General features: G+C 37.3%; 1 long non-coding RNA gene across 1 annotated transcript in view; it reads right to left on the bottom strand.

Moving 5' to 3' along the window:
* LOC141381210 (uncharacterized) overlaps window positions 1–24,145 on the bottom strand; it is a 34,215-nt gene that overhangs the window by 2,777 nt on the left and 7,293 nt on the right. Inside the window, exon 2 of the long non-coding RNA XR_012401018.1 lies at window positions 15,447–15,587. This is a non-coding gene — a long non-coding RNA (uncharacterized lncRNA). The remainder of the gene's footprint in view (window positions 1–15,446; window positions 15,588–24,145) is intronic.

The raw sequence follows: 24,145 nt of genomic DNA, 5'->3' as shown, positions 1-24,145 counted from the left end.
CAGTGATGGGTTGCAGCTGGAAATGCATCCGCTGCATAAAACATGATGAATAAAGAGAAGAATAAAGGGACTAAGCCAAAAGAAAATGAATAAATGAATGAATGAATGTATATTAAATACTACATTCATTTCTTCCTTTCCACCCAAGCTTCACACACCTTCCCATTAAGAGGTGTAAATACATCATATGGTTTGCCAGCCACCATTAAATAAAGAAGATGAAGAAGGAGGTGTGATGTTTGATTTCACATGTATAGTGTGAGCAGTCAAGTCACTGCTGAGCAAATGGACTGTATAGTGTGTGCGCATGAATCCTGAGCTTTGGCATTTCATCACATGCAATCTTCTAGTGTGAGTTCGTAACTTGCTGAAATTGCATGGAAATTGTGCAATATTAGCCCTGAATTTCACTTGTCAACAAATTTTGTGAAATTGCAGACAAATGCCTGAAATCTGAGGCAAATCGATACTCAATCATCCAAGTGACATGCAGTGTGAATTATAAAACAACCCAATCTTATGTCAGGTTTGGTTGTCAAATGCTACAGTATTGGCTCCCTAACTGTCTCATGACCAGTCATGTCAAATTCTATTGTCTCATGACCAATCGACTTATGCTAATGTGCTGGAGTATCTTTTTAAATCAGAGGATATCAGCAAGTAAAATCCAAACTCTTTCATTCATTCATTTTCTTGTCGGCTTAGTCCCTTTATTAATCCGGGGTCGCCACAGCAGTATGAACCGCCAACTTATCCAGCAAGTTTTTACGCAGCGGATGCCCTTCCAGCCGCAACCTATCTCTGGGAAACATACACACACACACACACTCATACACTACGGACAATTTACCCTATCCAATTCACCTGTACCGCATGTCTTTGGACTGTGGGGGAAACCGGCGCACCCGGAGGAAACCCACGCGAACGCAGGGAAAACATGCAAACTTCACACAGAAACGCCAACTGAGCCAAGGATCGAACCAGCGACCCTCTTGCTGTGAGGCGAACGAGCTACCCACTGCGCCACTGCGTCGCCCAAAAGCCAAACTGTTTTCAGTCATGTATTCATACATTCATTAATTTTCCTTCAGCTTAGTGCCTTATTTATCAGGGGTCCTCAGAGCGGAATGAATCACCAGCTATTTCAGCATGTTTTACGCAGCGGATGCCTTTCAGCTGCAACCCAGTACTGGGAAACACCCATACACTTTCTACTGCTCTTATACACTACAGGCAATTTAGTTTATTAGTTTATTAGTGATGCAACAGGGCTAACCACTGAGCCACCGTGCCAACTTTTTCAGTAATTTAAATGTAATTAATGGATCTGTTCTTGACATAAAGGCAATGTATGACTTCAGCAAACTTGTAATGCAACACAGCTATTTGCACCAATTTTATGTGGTTGGTTTTTAAAATAAATGTAAATGTGCATAATATTATTTGCCTGTTGCTTATGTTGTTCAGAAGTGGGTAGGTGTGGGTGTAGGTACTCCAAAATATTTCTGAAAGTATGCATGCTCATAAAATCATTGATATTTTACAAATACATGTTAATTAGGACGCATAATGTGAATGACCAAAAGCATCAGAGGACCCCAGTCCTCATAAAATGATGCCGAAGGGGTACCCAGGGCGTCACAAAGTGAAGCAAAGGCGCTCTAACCAAGCACCAATATGTGACGAGTAGGGAGTGATAGTGTGTTGGCTTCATTTTGCATCATCTGCTTCACCAAAAAAAAAAAAAAAAAAAAAAAAAAAACATGGTCAAAGATTCATGGGAAGAAAAAGTGTCCATCACTTGTGACCTTTGAAATGGCCAGTTCTAAGCACTTTGGTTTAGAATGACTGCTTGACATGACAGCCATGACAGCATCATTTTAAAAAGGAGTGGGGTCCACTGATGTTTTTGGTCATTCACATTAAATTTAACATTCACACAAAATATGAATGATTTTATGAGCATGCATACTTTCAGAAACACTTCAAAGTAATTACACCTACACCTATCCACTTCTGAACAACATGAGCAACAAGCAAATAATATTATGCACATTCACATTTATTTCGATTTGCAACACATTCAATTGGTGCAAATAGCTGTGTTGCATTCCATGTATGCTGAAACCATACATTGCATTTATGTTAAAGACAGATCCATTTAAAGTGGCTTTTGGGTGGACTTTAAAGTGGCTTTTGGGTGGATTTATCAGGGGTGCGTTTCCGGAAAAACAACGCTAGCCAACTAAGGTCACAAGTTCCGTTGTTACAAACATAGTTTGTTGATCTGACATTTCTCAAATCTATCGTACCAATGAACCTTCACAAACTGCGTCTCAAACTTTTATGCTTGCAACTACAACTGTAGAACTGTAGTTAGAAGCATAGATCCTGGTTGTGTTATATTCTCACTTATCCTCCCATGCCCTATTCCTTTTAAACGTTCCAACATTTAAACTTGGAAGGATTAAAAAAAAAAGTCCTCTCTCTTAGCTGTAATATGGTTTTAAAGTAATTTTTAGAGTTTAGTTTTAGTGATCTTTATTTTGACAGTTGCGTTCCCATCGGAGTGCACTTTGAAAACATTTATGCCATTTTGCATGCAGCCATGGCTCATGACGAAAGCTATAGGTGGCCTATAGTGAAATTTTCTTTACGTCTCCAAAGCTTATAAAAACTAAAATATATAGCATATTTTAATGCTTTTAATTCATAGTAGGTTATTTTTTAAGAAATGTATCTACTGTAAATGACATGGGCCTGATGGTTAAAACATTTCTGCAGTGGTTCAAATGTGTTAAACTGTAAAAGTAGACTTTTACAATGAAAAAAAACTTAAATAAACAATATCCTACTTAATAACAATAATAAAATTAATAACAATAATACTAATGATTTAGCTAATTGATTTTATGTTGTAGAATAGAATATGAAATATTTTCTATACTATTTGTAAAGGAAACATAGGCCCTAAACGTGTCGTTTACATTTCAAATAATATGGAAAACAAGTGTTTTAATCAAAACTAATATTTAATTTTTTTGAAAAAATGCATGTGCGTGTAAAACATTATAATTTGCCCAAAAAATTATGGGGTGTTTCTTGTTACTCCACCCCATTTAGAGCGTCAATATGGACATTTTACGTTTTAACTAACATGGTTCAAACCATAGATCTACGACAGAGATACTACAGTTTTGGGAAAAACTCATCACAATGTCATTTCTTTTCCAAATAATGCATCATGCTATGTTCAACCACAAGTTATGTCATTGTTTGAGAAATGCAGCCCTAAAAAGTTACAGGCAGCCAAATGTAGCCTATATTAAGAGCTAAACTTTGCAGGAGAGTGGACATCAATGACCTTTTTTTGTATGATTTATTCAATAAAACATAGTCAAAAATTTACTATTGATTATTTAAAGTCATGCAATCTTCAAAGTTACACTGAGCTCAAGACTAAACTTGTTTAAACGTGCAAACAAAACAAGTCTAGTAAGCTAATGAAAAAAGCATTTCTCACATTTGTCATTCAAAGCCCATATAACCTTCGTTTTTCCATTGAATGCACAAGTATTTCCAATGCAGCTTACATTATTATGGAACAATGACCTGGAACAACACTATGTTTAGGCTGATAGACAGTTCATTTGTAGTCTCCTTTGAAAAACAAGAAGCATTCAGTTTGGCTGCTACGTTCCATTTTCTGCCCAAAGTCCGTAATCATGACGCATGCTGTTGACTAGATCTGCATGTCACTCTAGGGAGGAGACCCAAGCTTTAGAGAGTAAGTGCTGGTCTTTGAACTGGATCATGATGTTGACATCTCTTACACACATTAACATCTGTTCCTCATGCAGATCAGTTCTAAGCCAAGAGGCAATGTGCTTGACTCTCGATAAGATGCTGGCTTTGTCTTTGTATTAAACATGCACAAACCTTTTTCACATAAAAACTAAATAGAGCTTAGTTCCACATCACGGTTTGAAGAGACACAACTAGAACAAAAGTCAAGTGCAAAACATTGCATATAAAACTGAAGCATTACTTTAGTTTCGTTTAAATTCATTTCACACACAGTTTGTTTTAATTTGTGGTTTTCAGGTTTATAAGCCTCATCACTTGGTAACCTTTATTATTTAAGGAAAATACAGGCTATGATAGTATGTTTTCATTAAGTCAAGCAAAAACGCATATGCATCAAAAGCACAGTGGTTAATGAGAACAAGCCTTGCCGTTGGGCAGAAGATTACATGAGACGGCAGCACACTAAGTCTGTGGTAAACCCATGAGAATCAAATCTCATAAGTGTTTGACCAGCGCACAGCATGTTGCTTGAAACAGTCACTTTATTGAACCGAAAGATTAGGACTCGCATGCACATTAAACAGAAACAAATTGTGCTACACGAAAGGACACAAGGATAAACCACAATCCACAAATTACAATATATAACATATAGGAACAGTACTCACAACATAAATGTGTATTTGAGGCTTCTCGGGATCATACTGCTAGGGTCTTAGGTTTTTGCACTGAAAGCATCATTAATGAAGAATGTGATATAATGACAAAGCGGATTTTCAATAAATACAGGAGGAATGTTTCAAATGTTATTACATATGAGAAAAAAATCCAATAATAAAAAAAGCATTGTTGCCTTAAAAGACACAGGGGTTAAATAAGGTTGAGTCTATCTACATATTTCATCTAATCCATGCAAATAAAATTATGTTGTACTGAATAATGCAATAAAACTAATAAATCTAATAATCCAATTAAACCTAAACATGCTAGACTATGGGCCAGATTTAGTAACATGCTTGCTCCAGTGCAGTTTTTATTACTATTTTGTGTGTGTGTGTGTGTGTGTGTGTGTGTGTGTGTTTAAAAAAAGCTATCTTTTTCTCTTCTCACAGCTATTATTGCACCTGACCTTACTGAATATGCATTTATAAAAGTTTCCCAGTCAGACACAAATTATATGGGAGGGGAGTAATGAATCACACAACATGGTTTGCTAACATTTGCGCTCCTTAATATATGGGTATTTGCACCATTATGTAATGGCTAAAAATAATATTGTAAATGTTGTGCTTGAAACAGCGACAGTAGTTGTTGCCAGGGAGAGGTAAAAAAAAAAATTCTACATGTGTTTATTTTAATTGTTTTATTAATTTATGTATTATTGGGAATGCCAGATGACGACATCATCAAAACATTTGTCATTTTGAAATTATGCTTTAGGAATTCAGAGACGACTTAAACCCCGTCAGATCACACAGTTTTTATTGTCAATATGAAAGTCACTATGTCAGATTATGTGATTTTATCTTAATAAAATCTTAACTTGTCATGGGTAACAAATGTACCAGACTATACATTCCTTCACAATCAGTCATCCTATGACGTCTACAACGAGCGTTACGTCTTTTGTAAATCTCAATGAACACTTATGCTTGCTAACAAATAGGCTTCATTATTTAAGGGCATTTGTTATGAAATTGATAAGATCAAATGTTTATTTTCTTTGTAATATTAAGATTTTATTTTTTTTTAATATAAACGTATATTTTCCAGCCATGGGTTGCTGATTAAACAATCCCTCACCTGAACTTGCCGCGACTGAGACAGAGAAAATAAAAGCACATCAGCAGCAAGTAAAAATCTGATGCTCAAGACATAATCTTTAATCTTTATAAAAATAACGACATATTAAAAAATAGCAAATATGTGACAGAGGTTTGTGATACAACAATTACAGTAAAACATTAAATAAATCCTTATTAAAGCGAAACAAATCATTCAACTGCACAGTGGACTGTGGATGGGCACAAACAAAAATATAATTTATACATTTTTCTTGAAATAGGAATTTCATTTGGTATCATTTGTATCTTAATTTTAATGTATTTTTTGTTTGTGAGTTATCTAATAGATAAACAAAAATTACAAATACCATCTAAGGTGAAGTGTGACATGTTTTATATGCATCTGAACAGCCAAAAACACAGTTGTCAAAGCTACATCTTGTGGACTATCTCACATAAATAGTTGGAAATAGCTTACTGTAAGTACCGTATAAGGCAAACGTTTCAGGTCATAATTAATCCTCTGCACCTTATGAGACATGTAAATCTGGCCCTATATGTTATCATAAATCATCTGTAAAATACTAATAATCAATACACTGGTGCATCTCTATTTTAAAGATATGCTTTATGGAAAAAAAAAAAAAAACAGTTACATGATTGTCCAGCAATGTTTTGGATCAAGAAGTCAATCTTGTCATTTTGTTGCAAGCAACAAATCTGGGGTAAATTCTGAGGCCTTCAATCTAATTGTAATTTGATTAATTCGCCACAGCAGATCAGCAAGAAAAAATAAACATGGAAAAAAGTCAGACTACGTTCTTTTCAGTGAGAGCTAAATAGTCTAATTGCTGCCTTGAGATTAAGGCACTGGCCGAATCAAATGCGCTTACAGAGCATTGAATTGAAGCGAGGCCCATTACAATGAATCACCATTATTCTCCTCCATTGGTGCTGCTCGCATGGGCTGGAACTGAGTTTTCTTGCTTACGAAGAAAACAAATGATTTCAAATATAAAGATTCTTCAATCTACGTTTACTTATTCTGAGTTTTTAAGCTGATGAATTTTTATTTGGAGCTCAAATAAGTTCCTTGATTACGGACCAGTATTTTCTCAGGGTTCATACTAGAAGTACATGATTTTATGAAGATTTTTTTAAAGCATCACACAAACAATGTATATATATATATATATATATATATATATATATATATATATATATATATATATATATATATATATATATTTGTCCTGCTATACACACACACACACACACACAGTTGAAGTCAGAATTATTAGCCCCCCTGAATTATTCGCCCCCTTGTTTAATTTTTATCCTAATTTCTGTTTAACAGAGAGAAGATTATGGTATGTAGGTATGTAGCAATGTTCTAATTATTTAATAGATATTAGTTGTTTTTACTATTGTTTCACCCTAGTGACAGCCTAATACTTTTTTAATCACAGAGAATGTATTTCATAATATTTCTTGTTTACTTTTTGTACAGTGGATTTATAGTTTGATCTTATTCTTCAAGAGGTACTTCTTACCAAAATCTCCTTTAAGAGAATGGCTTTGTGAATCATGAGATACGATCAAGTTTAAAAATACAGTAGGCAGAGGATATTCTTCTTAAATACATATTTTACACAGCTACAGAATTCACATAGTTTGTTTTTTTTAAACAACACTTACTGTATCTAAGAAGACATCTCATTTATCAATTTGTTAGCAGGAGCTGTTGTACAGGCCCATAGCCAGGGGGTTTGGAAAACCCACCCCTCACTGATAAAGGTCCAGAATTTGTCCCATACATGAGCTTATTTGTTCTATTTTGACTGCTATGCCGTCATAAATAGTAAAAACTACCCATCGAAAAAGGCTTTAAGACCAAGCGGAATCCTTGTGTGACTTCAGTTAATCAGTTTTGGCCAATGCAAACAATTATTTTTCGAGACTCCAACATACAGCTGTGCAAGAAAACATCTGACACAAGAGAAGTCATCTTTCGCAATACTGTATTGTTTTTAAATAGAGAAAACATTTGATAAGTAACTTTTATTCCTAATCTTGGACCTTATTCTTAAAAGAAAACATGACCAATAAAAAAAGTGTAAAGCACCTTTACAAGAGAGGCTAGAAAAAGTGTAAAGTTGTAAATAATTATAATAATAATAATTATTATGATTATTATTATCATTATTATTATTATGTTTTTTTTTTTTTTTATTATTCAAATGGCCAAATTCTGATTGAAGAAAGGTAATTGTGCTGGACAGTTTGTTATTTGCCTAACAAATTAAAATAGACCACTGTTTTTAATTTAGAACTTTTTTCTGATGATGTAATAATTTAATTTTATATTAATTTAATATTTTAAAAATAACCACTTGTCACGTTTCTTTATTCGAAATATTTAGGAAATATTTTGGTACATCAAAAAGTGTGCTTATGATGACCATCCGACAAGCTAATACATCTAAAAATAGTGTTAAAATGTCACCTAAATGAAGAATTTAAATCTCATAAATAAACAGAAAATGAGGTGAATAACTGCAAAAAGGTCCACTTTTTTAGAAAAAGAACCACCCCTTTCACTAGGCTGGCTACAGGCCTGGTTGTAGATGTGTATCTATACAAAGAAATATATATTGTTATCAGTTAGAGTCTCCATAGAAACAAAAAAGTTAGGAAGTTCACATGCCTCCTTTAAAAAAAAAAAGATGCACACACTCTTTTAGGAAGCATAATAAGATTCAAGTGGCAGCTCATTAATGCAGTTTCCATTGGCCATTAATCACTCTCTTGTCATTAACGTCGACCTTCTTAACCTGTTTGTATACTTTCTCACTCTCTCTGGCACGCTGCATGTGCTCTCCGCAATATTCAGCACTCCCACTCCCATACACCGCTATAAAAGCTCAGTGTGATTTGTGTACACGACGTTGTCAATACCCAGGTGGAACAAGGAGCCTTTAAGTTGGATAATATATTGTAAACAAAATCTTCAGTCGCAGGTTTTTTGGGGAGAGGCACATTAAAGATTAAATATTGATCCTTCACAGTCCTTTGGTGTGTCATATTTCCCACCGCCGACGGCTGAACGCTTTAAGACAGCAGGCGGCTTGCTGAAGAGAGACTCACGTCCATCCTCAGCTCAACGGCCATCTATCAGTCTTTTTACAATCCCTTTCTCATTCCCCCAGTCTGGCAATAGGGGTCTTCTTAAAAAGTCAGCGGAGGCATCTGATGGCTCGTAAAGATTTCTGCTCCAAAGGCTCAGCTGGGGAGAGAAAACTATAATTGGAATTGACAAGCTGGCAAGATATCACCGGAGCTTTTTTCTGAGAGAAGTTCTTTCTAAAGGAAAACCTTCTTTGAAGTTAGCCACATTCACAAACGCAGAACGCAATAACGATGTGGGTTTATAGCTTTTATAGCCAAACACACAAAAACAGAAGAGGAAGGCAAGCACAATCTCTGACAAAGGAATGAATAAAATATGGCAGAGTAAAACTGACGCAAGGGGATTCAAAGCGAGCGAGATATATCCAATAAACTATTCCAAGCTGGGATTTAAGAGGATATCCTTGACACGTTCATTACAAAGTCAGATTTTCAAGTAATTGGTGAAAGAATATATATTTCTTCTTAGGTTGCGATAGTAAAAAAGTTCATTAATCGAATGAAGAGTACCGAGGGGCTTACTGAATTCTCAAAAGACTTGGGTACCAAAATATTGCATATTTAATGTTTCGGCTTTTGATTTATTAATGAAGGCAGCCACATGTTCTAATTGGAAAATCTATAGAATATGTTACATAATATAAATCCCCCATATTAATCAGCATAGATTCCACCAGAGCGTTTGCATCTACCGTATCTGTTCCTGTCTACAAAACAAAATGGAAAATCGAAGTGTGCGCATCCATCAGAGAGGTATATTGTAATAGCCTTGTTGCACTCGCCATAGAGAGGCATCAGATTTACGTCACCTCTCCGCTCCCTGGCCACCACACTGATGGATGCCAGTGAGTTTGTTTGGTTTGCTCCCTCTCTTCCTAAATCAGAAATGAAAACGGCCCCAAAAGAAGATCACTCTTGTGCGCCATATGTGAAATAAAGGTTTCAGAGAATAGCCAGGGCAAGGGCATCTGACACGGAAAGAGTGCAAAATCCTCCCGAGGAACTTTTCAGTAGTGATACTTAAAAAGATTTTAATTAAAGGAGGATGAAGAACGGCATGTGCACCTGAAACATCACGAGGGATGAAATTTATGCACATTCATCTGCGAAACCAATATGATTCCCATATGAAGTGTTTACGAAGCTGAGTCATCACGCTCATAACAGTTGACATTCACAGATGCTTTAAAATAGAATTACGAGGGGCAAACAGTGTTTGTTTACAGACTTCATCCCTTGGACTATAGATTCCTTTGTCCATCTGTGGTGTTATGTGTTCAAATAATGTTATAATCTGGTTTCCTTCACCATATGGGTGATGCGCAGACTAAGATATTTTCTTTGCTTTTTTTTAAATCAAGACAGGATTAACTGTTGTAAACATATGATGCAAAAATGAAATAAACACCAAGTACAAGCAGAAGGAAGAGAGTGTTGAGATGAATTGGAGCCATTGACTTTGGGCATCTGTATAGGTGTAAAGATGACACACAAGCAGCTGTCAACACCTTTTTCTCTGCCCCTACAGAGGTTATGAGATAAGACAGGCCAACAGCTGTTCTCATCCAAGATTAAAAACACCCACCGTTCAGCCGCTAACCGACTCTCATATCAGAGCAATGCTGTGGTCCAATCGGGGTTGATCCTTAGTGATCAGTTTGATATAGTATGAGAATTTTGGAACTTTCAGAACTCCAAAGTACTTAAAAAAGGCTTGGAAAATGGCAACATTGTTACATAAGACAACAAAAAGAAAAATGAAGCTCTCATAAAAATACAGAATAATTAAATTATTCCTGTACACCAAAAGGAATTGTTAATAAAAGGTCTTGATTGATAGCCTAGTCTTAACAGTATTTTACAGCACATTTCAGTACAGACAATTTTATGAAATTTATTTTGTGCTGTAATGCTTAATGTTCTTTTTTCCCCAAAGAAGCTGTAAGGTGACAGAAAAAAAATAAATAAAAATAATACAACCATTTTATATTTACAGAAGCAAGAGTGATTTTGCTCTTATACAGCAAAAACAAATATATTTAAGAGGTATGATTGATCGGCCAGAGATCGGTATCGGCCGATAATCATATTTCATAACTTGATACTCACCAATCTGTCCGATCTCATGAACTGACTGCAAGTGCTTGTTTTCGAGTTTACAAGAAAAGGAAGATTTATAGGTGTGCATTTTAACTTCTCATGCATCAAGTATGTGCTCCAAACTTTTCCTTCATTAAGACATGTTGAGTTTTTCTTCCATCATTTACATTTTCAAATCGCATTAGTAATTTTTCTTACCGTTTATTTTTAATCTGTTTAATGTATTATATTCTGACCATGACATGTCCACATTAAATGGTTGTAGGAGACGTGTTTAAGGGATTACATGCAACATCCTTAATCATTCTCTTGAGAATAAATCTAGGCTGAGATGCCCAAAGTAGGACCTGCGGGCTAAAGTTGGCCCATTGTAACCTTTAATTTGGCCCACCATCCCATTTGAGAAGAGAGTGAGAATTATAGAGAGAGTTGAGGTGAACGCCTTTAAAAGAGATCGTCATTTCTAATTTGAAATAACCTTTTTGTTTGTTTGTTTTATTGCTGAACTACAAAAAAGCAAACTGAAATTAAATGTTGTAAAAGAGTTGTCACTCGTTGGATAGATGACTATGATAAAGACATCAGCGAGCAAATCAAGGCAAAAAATAGTGTTAAAAAAAAGCAATGATTTCTAGTTGTTTTTAAATACTATCAAATAAATAAGGATATTACATATATGGCAATTATATTTACCTTCGGACCACTAGCCTCAATCACCTTTGGTTTTTGGCCCTTCATAAGAAAAAGTTTGGGAATCCCTGCTAAGGAGAGATCTCTGCTTAAGTGTCATACTAAGAGGGCAAATGTGCTTAATTCAATGGCAAAATAATTTAAAGCTTGAAGCATGAGAATCTTTACTCAGCCGATCACCATGACAAGGAATGGGTACTCCATATCAGCTGCAAAAATCCTGATCGGATATAATCCTGATTGGTGTGTCACACCACTAACATAAACATTTATGGCAATCATTAGCATTTTATCCAAAATTACATACATTGCATTGAATGTACAACTACTTAGCTGTTCTAGCTTTCCCTGGCAATTAAACCCACAAATCTTGGCATAGCTGGTTCAATGTTTTACTATTAAGTAGAGAATTACATGAACAGATTTATAAATGCAATGTTGTCAGTTACTGTTTTTACCAACACAGGCTCATTGTGCATATGTACCACTGTTTACATTTCTGGAGAGTGCGAATTATGTAGCCAGATGTCTGTATGGCTGCATTTTGTCTTTAAAATGAATTCTAAAGGGGGGTGTGACGCCACCGATGGCTTCTGTTCTTTTTAGTGCTACCAACTAACTGCTCTGTACGGATGGCTATTTTGGTGTTACCAGTTTGCCCAGTAGCTCGCTGCATACTCTGATGGACTTGGGATATAGAGCTGAGTTGACCGCGACAACGAAGTTCAAGTACGGTGCAGAATGGTTCCAGACACCAGGTAAAACAAAAGCAAATAAATAAATAAACAACAGACTGAAAATCAGGTGAAATAACATTGTCGCGACTGTAATTCTTCTTCTAGGTTGTTAATTCTTCATCGGTTGGGTTTAGTTGGTCAGTCAGTCGACAGCAAGCTAACCTAGTCAGCTGAAGTGTATATTGTGCCCTCTAGTGGATTTATGCAAGAAGAGGATGCGTGAGAGAAAGACGTACTCCCAGTTATGCATTTTGCAGTACCCAAAAATGTACACCTAGGTACGTATCTGTAATGAGTTGGGGTTGATGTTTGCACCTTCTAAACAGTATTGAAACTGATTTATACATTTATACATTTTTTTCCCATAACAACAGCATATATATATATATATATATATATATATATATATATATATATATATATATATATATATATATATATATATATATATATATATGTATATATATATGAGCAATATATGGAGAGTCTCAAAAACCCTTTTGTATGAGGAACTACTTTCTTCCGGATTCAAATTATAAGCTGACAGTTAAACAGTTGAGCAAGCATCTTTTAAACTTTAGATCTGTAGTGTCTGCTTTTTACTGGCTGTATGTGGGCGGAGTAATACACAAAGGGTAAAGAGGTTGTAGGAGTTCTGATATTGCAGAATATCACACGGATATCAGCCAATCAGATTTGAGAACCAGACAGAACTATTGTATATATGTATATATATGTATACACACACACACACACACACACACACACACACACACACACACACACACACACACACACACACAYATATATATATATATATATATATATATATATATATATATATATATATATATATATATTTATATATACACATTTTTTGCACAAGCAATTATGTGAATAATTAATTTTTATTTTGTATAAATAATTTATTATCCTAAATTATTATATGGTTATATTCATTACACATTTATTTCGAAAACAAACACACAGCCAAGTTTGAATACCAAACATTGTGATTTAAAGAGCTAAAATCGAAAAAAAAAAAAAAAGAATAGGTTATTTCTGGATTAGAAATGTTCATGAAAAAACTAAAATATGATTGTGTGATAAAGACCTTAGCAAACTAGGTCTTTCTATTACAGACTGGCACAAAAGTGAGGAAATTTAAACTGATATAAAATGTAGAAGTGTCACAGATCTCTGCTAGCCCATCACAACCTTGTGACGCATACAGATTCAAGGTGACTGTCTCAGAGAGTGAACTTAACAGTTTGTGTCTGAGTTCAAGAGTCATTAATGCATTAATGGTCAGGAATGAGGAGATGAGAGGAGGAAAAGAGCTGTCTGATCATGCTGTTAGGTTAATCACAGTAATTCTGGGAACTACCTGGGGAGAAAGTCTGCATTTGTATGAACAGAATATGAATGAGACTTCCCCACCTTTTAACAAACTGAAGAGACTGCATAATGTAGCATGAGTTAAACAAGTCTGACACTTTCTGCTGGCCAAACTTCTGAAAAATTCCAGCAAAAATCACAACAAATATAGGATATGCTTGTTAAACATGAATTTAAGCCTCTTTCTGATCTAGAAGAGTTAACTCTGGTTTGATCTTCGAGTTTCAGGCCTCTACACACAACCATGTTATCGTCCTTTTGTCCAAATCCATCACATTCCAATTTGCATAAATATCATTAACCTCTCAAAATAATGGACTTTCCTAGTTTATGCCATTCAAATTTGATGGAAATGTCATTTCGAAAATGATTCCAGGCTGTGGAATGGATTCCTAGATTACTTTCAGAGCAAACAGCATTTCATCGGCCGTTTTTGCTCAAATCGAGACTCAAAAGGAAGGGACTTTACTGGAGGTGACATGGTCTTACATAATATCGCAGTCTAGACAGTATGGTTTGCGGCAATATTAAGTCAGCAAACCAAAATGGAATGGGTTGAATGAATGCCCTGACAGAGATCAAGACACAGCCTGATTTTATTAAGCTGCAAAATGATTCCGAAGAGGTCAGAATTAGTTGACAAGCTCCATGGTCAGAATAGCAGATGTCAATGTCACATTGTATCTAGTGAAGCCGCAGAGCATCCCTTGTGTACTGCTGATCTTGTTTGCTGAGTTTGTTTTAGTGGGATCTGAAGGCATGACTGAGCAAAATTTAATGCGAAATGACAGTCTGAGAAGCGACGCAACCACCTGCCTGTTTGTCAGCGTGTTAAGCTCAATTTGCTATGGCTTATCAAGAAAGGCTCCTTTGTTTTTTCCCCCCATCTCATCTCAGTGCAGGTATAAATATGGGGAAATAAACAATGGCAAGAGTTTTGTTTTGTACTCAGAAATCTCAAGACAGACACACAATGCATTGTTGTATGCCAGTGATTAAGGAGCACTTGGGTAGGATGACAGAAATACGAGTTCCAAGTCTTGCAGTAAATGTGTGTGGGGTAGAAATGCTATTTCATTATGATGAGAATACTTTCATGAATGTCAAGTTGACTGCGCAGGGTCAGGCTTTGTAACCTTGTGCCACTAAGAAGACATTAGCTGACAGCTGGGCCATGCTCTCCATCCTAATGGAAATGACCATATTAGAAGCTTTAACCCGTGTAATCATTGAATACACACACACGCACACCCTTGATGTGGTAAAAGAAGTTTATAGCTTTAAATAACAGCCTATTTTTATTGCTACCATGGCATCTCTGTTCATAATTGCAAGGTCCTTCATGTCTTAAGAATTACAGTTATGACAGGTTTATTTCCAGATAGGAAATTTGATTTCTCTTGTATAGATTACAAAATAATGCTACAACATAATGTTCACTAGACAAGACTGTTCTCAGTGAGATATTTCACCCTTTAGCAGAGCGCAGCTCATTCACCATTTATTGATTGAGGAGGGACCATAAAATTATGAGATGAATTCTCATTGTGAGCGGTCTGTCTAAGACAGAGGTCTGTGTATAAATCAATAAAAGCTGATTTTTGATATGCTGTAAACATACACATTAATCCTGTAAAATAAATCCATAGATTCAAAGCTCTTGCAGGTTAAAATTGCAATTTAGTTTAGATAAAACACTTCTGTATATGAATAAAACAAACAAAGGTCATTAATACACTACCTGAAAAAACTCTTGTCGTCGATTCTAGTTGTGAGCAACACATAATAACTTGACATTTAGTTGATCATTTGGAAAAGTGGCAGAAGGTAGATTTTTCTGATGAATCGTCTGCTGAACTGCATCCCAATCATCACAAATACACTGTCAGAAAAAAGGGTACGGTTGGGGTACATTTGTAAACACTTGGGGTACAAATGGTGAAGTTGTACCCTCAATGGTTCAAAGTAGCACCCTAAGATACTTATATGTACTATTTAAGGGTAAAAAAGGTACAAATATGTTCCCAACTGTCAAATGGTCCATGTTTGGGCCATTTAAGGCCCAAAGAAAGGTACAATCACTTGTGTGAAAAAGGAGCAAGTCAACGTGTATGAAATGGTCCTAAATTTGGCATGAGTTGTTGGTTATTTGGAAGAAATGCACACACAAAAACTGTACATTATAAATTAAATTATTTAATTATATAAAACATGGCCTTATAAATATTATAAATTAATATTTTTGATTTAAGAAAATGTTGACATAAATCCCCCTAAATGTAAAGTGAAATGGCTAATTATACACAGACCTTTCTTTGATTATCAGATTTAATAAACTACTAGAATGGACATACAAGTATAAAGTAGATGAATACAATAGGAAATATAGCTGCAAGCAGCAATTAAGGGGCCAAGCACTATTGGCCATAAGGTGGCGCTGCTCCAGACGTTTTTGAGTACTTTCAGGGCATGGGGTTGAAGATGCATACCATGTTTTGTAATGATATGTGAATGTGTTGGTAAAATATAGCATTTTTGGCCAAAAATCGAAATGGGCGACACCCAAAATGGCTGACCTGTGAAAATCAGACATCATTCGACTCGGCATGCTCTGCCGGATGTAATGAGACCAGTTTCATGAGTTTCGGACAAAAGGTTGAGACGTTATAAGCCAAAAAGCAAGTTTTTAGTATCTCCGGACCACTAGAGGGCAGTGCGCCGAAACTCCGCAATTAACCTTAGACCCTAGTTGTCATAACACACACCAAGTTTGGTGTGAATCGGTGAATGCGTTACAGAGATATCGCCTCAAGTCCATTTTCGCAAGTTCTACGTTAAATTATTTCGCAAGTTAAACGAAAACGGTTGGTCTAATCAACTTGAATTCCATAACTTTTGGTTGGCATGGTCTGTAGATCATGTGATTCAATTTTGGTAAAAATCGGAGACACGGCCTAGGACGAGTTCGATCAAATAGGTTTTTCGAAAAATTTAAAATAGCGCGAAAAAATTCATGACGGAAAATGACGTCATAGGGTGGGTTTGAATCGGACTGAGCCAAGGAATCAGAGGAAAAAAGAATTTTGATTGTAGCCCATTCGGTTCAAAAGTTATGATGATAAATGTATGTGAAAGTTTGGACAAGTGGTGGCGCTAGAGAGTTTGATTTTGAGACTTCATATTTGGCCTGATTAATGTTAATACTGGCCTCTATCATTGTGCCAGATGCATACCATGTTTTGTAATAATATGTGAATATGTTGGTAAAATATAGCATTTTTGGCCTAAAATCAAAATGGGCGACGCCCAAAATGGCTGACCTGTGAAAATCAGACATCATTTGACTCGACATGCTCTGCCGGATGTAATGAGACCAGTTTTATGAGTTTCGGACGAAAGGTTGAGATGTTATAAGCCAAAAAGCAAGTTTTTTATATCTCCGGACCACTAGGGGGCAGTGCGCCGAAACTCTGCCTGTAACCTCAGACCCTAGTTGTCATAACACACACCAAGTTTGGTGTGAATCGGTGAATGCGTTACGGAGATATCGTCTCAAGTCCATTTTCGCAAGTCCTTCGTTAAATTTGATCGCAAGTTAAACGAAAACGGTTGGTCAAATCAACTTGAATTCCATAACTTTTGGTTGGCATAGTCTGTAGATCATGTGATTCAATTTTGGTGAAAATCGGAGAAATGGCCTAGGACGAGTTCGATCAAATAGGTTTTTCGAAAAATTTAAAATAGCGCGAAAAAATTCATGACGGAAAATGACGTCATAGGGTGCATTTGAATCGGACTGAGCCAAGGAATCAGAGAAAAAAAGAATTTTGATTGTAGCCCATTCGGTTCAAAAGTTATGATGATAAACGTATGTGAAAGTTTGGACAAGTGGTGGCGCTAGAGAGTTTGATTTTGAGACTTCATGTTTGGTCTGATTAATGTTAATACTGTCCTCTATCATTGTGCCAAATTATACAACTTTCCCGCATACGCCTATATGGGCTGCCATTCAAATCCGGCGGAAGAAACGGAAGAAGAATAATAATAAATATAGCTGCAAGCAGCAATTAAGGGGCCAAGCACTATTGGCCATAAGGTGGCGCTGCTCCAGACGTTTTTGAGTACTTTCAGGGCATGGGGTTGAAGATGCATACCATGTTTTGCAATGATATGTGAATGTGTTGGTAAAATATAGCATTTTTGGCCAAAAATCAAAATGGGCGACGCCCAAAATGGCTGACCTGTGAAAATCAGACATCATTCGACTCGGCATGCTCTGCCGGATGTAATGAGACCAGTTTCATGAGTTTCGGACGAAAGGTTGAGACGTTATAAGCCAAAAAGCAAGTTTTTAGTATCTCCGGACCACTAGGGGGCAGTGCGCCGAAACTCCGCAATTAACCTTAGACCCTAGTTGTCATAACACCCACCAAGTTTGGTGTGAATCGGTGAATGCGTTACAAAGATATCGCCTCGAGTCCATTTTCGCAAGTTCTACGTTAAATTAGTTCGCAAGTTAAACGAAAACGGTTGGTCTAATTAACTTGAATTCCATAACTTTTGGTTGGCATGGTCTGTAGATCATGTGATTCAATTTGGGTGAAAATCGGAGACACGGCCTAGGACGAGTTCGATCAAATAGGTTTTTTGAAAAATTTAAAATAGCGCGAAAAAATTCATGACGGAAAATGACGTCATAGGGTGGGTTTGAATCGGACTGAGCCAAGGAATCAGAGGAAAAAAGAATTTTGATTGTAGCCCATTCGGTTCAAAAGTTATGATGATAAACGTATGTGAAAGTTTGGACAAGTGGTGGCGCTAGAGAGTTTGATTTTGAGACTTCATATTTGGCCTGATTAATGTTAATACTGGCCTCTATCATTGTGCCAAATTATACAACTTTCCCGCATACGCCTATATGGGCTGCCATTCAAATCCGGCGGAAGAAACGGAAGAAGAATAATAATAATAATAATAAGAACACTAACGAAAGCAATAGGTGCCTACGCACCTACGGTGCTTGGCCCCTAATAATAATAAGAACACTAACGAAAGCAATAGGTGCCTACGCACCTACGGTGCTTGGCCCCTAAATATAGCTGCAAGCAGCAATTAAGGGGCCAAGCACTATTGGCCATAAGGTGGCGCTGCTCCAGACGTTTTTGAGTACTTTCAGGGCATGGGGTTGAAGATGCATACCATGTTTTGTAATGATATGTGAATGTGTTGGTAAAATATAGCATTTTTGGCCAAAAATCGAAACGGGCGACGCCCAAAATGGCTGACCTGTGAAAATCAGACATCATTCGACTTGGCATGCTCTGCCGGATGTAATGAGACCAGTTTCATGAGTTTCGGACGAAAGGTTGAGACGCTATAAGCCAAAAAGCAAGTTTTTTGTATCTCCGGACCACTAGGGGGCAGTGCGCCGAAACTCTGCAATTAACCTTAGACCCAAGTTGTCATAACACACACCAAGTTTGGTGTGAATCGGTGAATGCGTTACAGAGATATTGCCTCAAGTCCATTTTCGCAAGTTCTACGTTAAATTAGTTTGCAAGTTAAACGAAAACGGTTGGTCTAATCAACTTGAATTCCATAACTTTTGGTTGCCTTGGTCTGTAGATCATGTGATTCAATTTTGGTGAAAATCGGAGAAACGGCCTAGGACGAGTTCGATCAAATAGGTTTTTCGAAAAATTTAAAATAGCGCGAAAAAATTCATGACGGAAAATGACGTCATAGGGTGCGTTTGAATCGGACTGAGCCAAGGAATCAGAGGAAAAAAGAATTTTGATTGTAGCCCATTCGGTTCAAAAGTTATGATGATAAACATACGTGAAAGTTTGGACAAGTGGTGGCGCTAGAGAGTTTGATTTTGAGACTTCATAATTGGCCTGATTAATGTTAATACTGGCCTCTATCATTGTGCCAAATTATACAACTTTCCCGCATACGCCTATATGGGCTGCCATTCAAATCCGGCGGAAGAAACGGAAGAAGAAGAAGAATAATAATAATAAATATAGCTGCAAGCAGCAATTAAGGGGCCAAGCACTATTGGCCATAAGGTGGCGCTGCTCCAGACGTTTTTGAGTACTTTCAGGGCATGGGGTTGAAGATGCATACCATGTTTTTTAATGATATGTGAATGTGTTGGTAAAATATAGCATTTTTGGCCAAAAATCGAAATGGGCGACGCCCAAAATGCCTGACCTGTGAAAATCAGACATCATTCGACTCGGCATGCTCTGCCGGATGTAATGAGACCAGTTTCATGAGTTTCGGACGAAAGGTTGAGACGTTATAAGCCAAAAAGCAAGTTTTTAGTATCTCCGGACCACTAGGGGGCAGTGCGCCGAAACTCCGCAATTAACCTTAGACCCTAGTTGTCATAACACTCACCAAGTTTGGTGTGAATCGGTGAATGCGTTACAGAGATATCGCCTCAAGTCCATTTTCGCAAGTTCTTCGTTATTTTAGTTCGCAAGTTAAACAAAAACGGTTGGTCAAATCAACTTGAATTCCATAACTTTAGGTTGGCATGGTCTGTAGATCATGTGATTCAATTTTGGTGAAAATCGGAGACACGGCCTAGGACGAGTTCGATCAAATAGGTTTTTCGAAAAATTTAAAATAGCGCGAAAAAATTCATGACGGAAAATGACGTCATAGAGTGGGTTTGAATCGGACTGAGCCAAGGAATCAGAGGTAAAAAGAATTTTGACCGTAGCCCATTCGGTTCAAAAGTTATGATGATAAACATATGTGAAAGTTTGGACAAGTGGTGGCGCTAGAGAGTTTGATTTTGAGACTTCATAATTGGCCTGATTAATGTTAATACTGGCCTCTATCATTGTGCCAAATTATACAACTTTCCCGCATACGCCTATATGGGCTGCCATTCAAATCCGGCGGAAGAAACGGAAGAAGAAGAAGAAGAATAATAATAAATATAGCTGCAAGCAGCAATTAAGGGGCCAAGCACTATTGGCCATAAGGTGGCGCTGCTCCAGACGTTTTTGAGTACTTTCAGGGCATGGGGTTGAAGATGCATACCATGTTTTGTAATGATATGTGAATGTGTTGGTAAAATATAGCATTTTAGGCCAAAAATCGAAATGGGCGACGCCGAAAATGGCTGACCTGTGAAAATCAGCAACATTCGACTCTGCATGCTCTGCCGGATGTAATGAGACCAGTTTCATGAGTTTCGGACGAAAGGTTGAGACGTTATAAGCCAAAAAGCAAGTTTTTAGTATCTCCGGACCACTAGGGGGCAGTGCGCCGAAACTCCGCAATTAACCTTAGACCCTAGTTGTCATAACACACACCAAGTTTGGTGTGAATCGGTGAATGCGTTACAGAGATATCGCCTCAAGTCCATTTTCGCAAGTTCTACGTTAAATTTGATTGCAAGTTAAACGAAAACGGTTGGTCAAATCAACTTGAATTCCATAACTTTTGGTTGGCATGGTCTGTAGATCATGTGATTCAATTTTGGTGATAATCGGAGAAACTGCCTAGGACGAGTTCGATCAACTAGGTTTTTCGAATAATTTTAAATAGCGCGAAAAAATTCATGACGGAAAATGGCGTCATAGGGTGCGTTTGAATCGGACTGAACCAAGGAATCAGGGGAAAAAAGAATTTTGATTGTAGCCCATTTGGTTCAAAAGTTACCATGATAAACATACATGAACATTTGGACAAGTGGTGGCGCTAAAGAGTTTGATTTTGAGACTTCATATCTGGTATGATTATTGTTAATACGGTCCTCTATCAATGTGCCAGATGTTTACCATGTTTTGTAATAATATGTGAATATGTTGGTAAAATATAGCATTTTTGGCCAAAAATCGAAATGGGCGACGCCCAAAATGGCTGACCTGTGAAAATCAGACATCATTCGACTCGACATGCTCTGCCGGATGTAATGAGACCAGTTTTATGAGTTTCGGACGAAAGGTTGAGATGTTATAAGCCAAAAAGCAAGTTTTTTGTATCTCCGGACCACTAGGGGGCAGTGCGCCGAAACTCTGCCTGTAACCTCAGACCCTAGTTGTCATAACACATACCAAGTTTGGTGTGAATCGGTGAATGCGTTACGGAGATATCGTCTCAAGTCCATTTTCGCAAGTCCTTCGTTAAATTTGATCGCAAGTTAAACGAAAACGGTTGGTCAAATCAACTTGAATTCCATAACTTTTGGTTGGCATGGTCTGTAGATCATGTGATTCAATTTTGGTGAAAATCGGAGGAACGCCCTAGGACGAGTTCGATCAAATAGGTTTTTCGAAAAATTTAAAATAGCGCGAAAAAATTCATGACGGAAAATGACGTCATAGGGTGGGTTTGAATCGGACTGAGCCAAGGAATCAGAGAAAAAAAGAAATTTGATTGTAGCCCATTCGGTTCAAAAGTTATGATGATAAACGTATGTGAAAGTTTGGACAAGTGGTGGCGCTAGAGAGTTTGATTTTGAGACTTCATGTTTGGGCTGATTAATGTTAATACTGTCCTCTATCATTGTGCCAAATTATACAACTTTCCCGCATACGCCTATATGGGCTGCCATTCAAATCCGGCGGAAGAAACGGAAGAAGAATAATAATAATAATAATAATAAGAACACTAACGAAAGCAATAGGTGCCTACGCACCTACGGTGCTTGGCCCCTAATAATAATAAATATAGCTGCAAGCAGCAATTAAGGGGCCAAGCACTATTGGCCATAAGGTGGCGCTGCTCCAGACATTTTTGAGTACTTTCAGGGCATGGGGTTGAAGATGCATACCATTTTTGTAATGATATGTGAATGTGTTGGTAAAATATAGCATTTTTGGCCAAAAATCGAAATGGGCGACGCCCAAAATGGCTGACCTGTGAAAATCAGACAACATTCGACTCGGCATGCTCTGCCGGATGTAATGACACCAGTTTCATGAGTTTCGGACGAAAGGTTGAGACGTTATAAGCCAAAAAGCAAGTTTTTAGTATCTCCGGACCACTAGGGGGCAGTGCGCCGAAACTCCGCAATTAACCTTAGACCCTAGTTGTCATAACACACACCAAGTTTGGTGTGAATCGGTGAATGCATTACAGAGATATCGCCTCAAGTCCATTTTCGCAAGTTCTACGGTAAATTAGTTCGCAAGTAAACGAAAACGGTTGGTCTAATCAACTTGAATTCCATAACTTTTGGTTGGCATGGTCTGTAGATCATTTGATTAAATTTTGGTGAAAATCGGAGACACGGCCTAGGACGAGTTCGATCAAATAGGTTTTGCGAAAAATTTAAAATAGCGCGAAAAAAGTCATGACGGAAAATGACGTCATAGGGTGCGTTTGAATTGGACTGAGCCAAGGAATCAGAGGAAAAAAGAATTTTGATTGTAGCCCATTCGGTTCAAAAGTTATGATGATAAACATACGTGAAAGTTTGGACAAGTGGTGGCGCTAGAGAGTTTGATTTTGAGACTTCATAATTGGCCTGATTAATGTTAATACTGGCCTCTATCATTGTGCCAAATTATACAACTTTCCCGCATACGCCTATATGGGCTGCCATTCAAATCCGGCGGAAGAAACGGAAGAAGAAGAAGAATAATAATAATAATAATAATAATAATAATAATAAGAACACTAACGAAAGCAATAGGTGCCTACGCACCTACGGTGCTTGGCCCCTAATAAGAACACTAACGAAAGCAATAGGTGCCTACGCACCTACGGTGCTTGGCCCCTAATAATAATAATAAATATAGCTGCAAGCAGCAATTAAGGGGCCAAGCACTATTGGCCATAAGGTGGCGCTGCTCCAGACGTTTTTGAGTACTTTCAGGGCATGGGGTTGAAGATGCATGCCATGTTTTGTAATGATATGTGAATGTGTTGGTAAAATATAGCATTTTTGGCCAAAAATCGAAATGGGCGACGCCCAAAATGGCTGACCTGTGAAAATCAGACATCATTCGACTCGGCATGCTCTGCCGGATGTAATGAGACCAGTTTCATGAGTTTCGGACGAAAGGTTGAGACGTTTTAAGCCAAAAAGCAAGTTTTTAATATCTCCGGACCACTAGAGGGCAGTGCGCCGAAACTCCGCAATTAACCTTAGACCCTAGTTGTCATAACACACACCAAGTTTGGTGTGAATCGGTGAATGCGTTACAGAGATATCGCCTCAAGTCCATTTTCGCAAGTTCTACGTTAAATTAGTTCGCAAGTTAAACGAAAACGGTTGGTCTAATCAACTTGAATTCCATAACTTTTGGTTGGCATGGTCTGTAGATCATGTGATTCAATTTTGGTGAAAATCGGAGACACGGCCTAGGACGAGTTCGATCAAATAGGTTTTTCGAAAAATTTAAAATAGCGCGAAAAAATTCATGACGGAAAATGACGTCATAGGGTGGATTTGAATCGGACTGAGCCAAG

The sequence above is a fragment of the Danio rerio genome, chromosome 3 (assembly GCF_049306965.1).
Source record: "Danio rerio strain Tuebingen ecotype United States chromosome 3, GRCz12tu, whole genome shotgun sequence".
Classification (NCBI taxonomy): domain Eukaryota; kingdom Metazoa; phylum Chordata; class Actinopteri; order Cypriniformes; family Danionidae; genus Danio; species Danio rerio.
The sequence above is the reverse complement of the archived record's forward strand: the minus strand, read 5'-3'. Positions and strand labels throughout refer to the sequence as shown.